Source organism: Salvelinus sp. IW2-2015, linkage group LG26 (genome assembly GCF_002910315.2).
Source record: "Salvelinus sp. IW2-2015 linkage group LG26, ASM291031v2, whole genome shotgun sequence".
Lineage (NCBI taxonomy): Eukaryota > Metazoa > Chordata > Actinopteri > Salmoniformes > Salmonidae > Salvelinus > Salvelinus sp. IW2-2015.
In genome coordinates, this window is record NC_036866.1 from 12,268,118 (window position 1) to 12,268,619 (window position 502).

Consider the following 502-nt stretch of genomic DNA (forward strand, 5'->3'; position numbering starts at 1 on the left):
TGGAAGACATACAAGACCACTGATAATCTCCCTCCGATCTTGGGGCTCCACGCCCAAGATCCTCACCCCGTGGTCAAAAAAGTGATCACAAGAAGGCGGAGCAAAAATCCCCAGAAACCCACCACGGGGGGACCTAGTGAATGACCTGCAGAGAGCTGGGACAAAGTAACAAGGCCTACCACAGCAAGGGCATTGAAGCTGGAAACGTGGCTGGGTCTTTCAGATGACCCCAATGATCCAAACACACCGCCCGCGGGCACGAAGGAGTGGCTTCGTAAGAGCATTTCCAAGTCTGGAGTGTCCCTAGCCAGGTCTCCAGATTCTCAACCCCATAGAAATCTTTGGAGCGAGTTTGAAGTCCCCCCCCCCGTGTTCCCAGGCAACAACCCCAAAAACACTCCACTGCTTCTAGAGGAGAAGTCTTGCATCGGAGGAATGGCGCCAAAAATTACGCAACGCGAGACAGTGTGTCGAAAACCTTGGTCGAAGACTTACAGAAAAC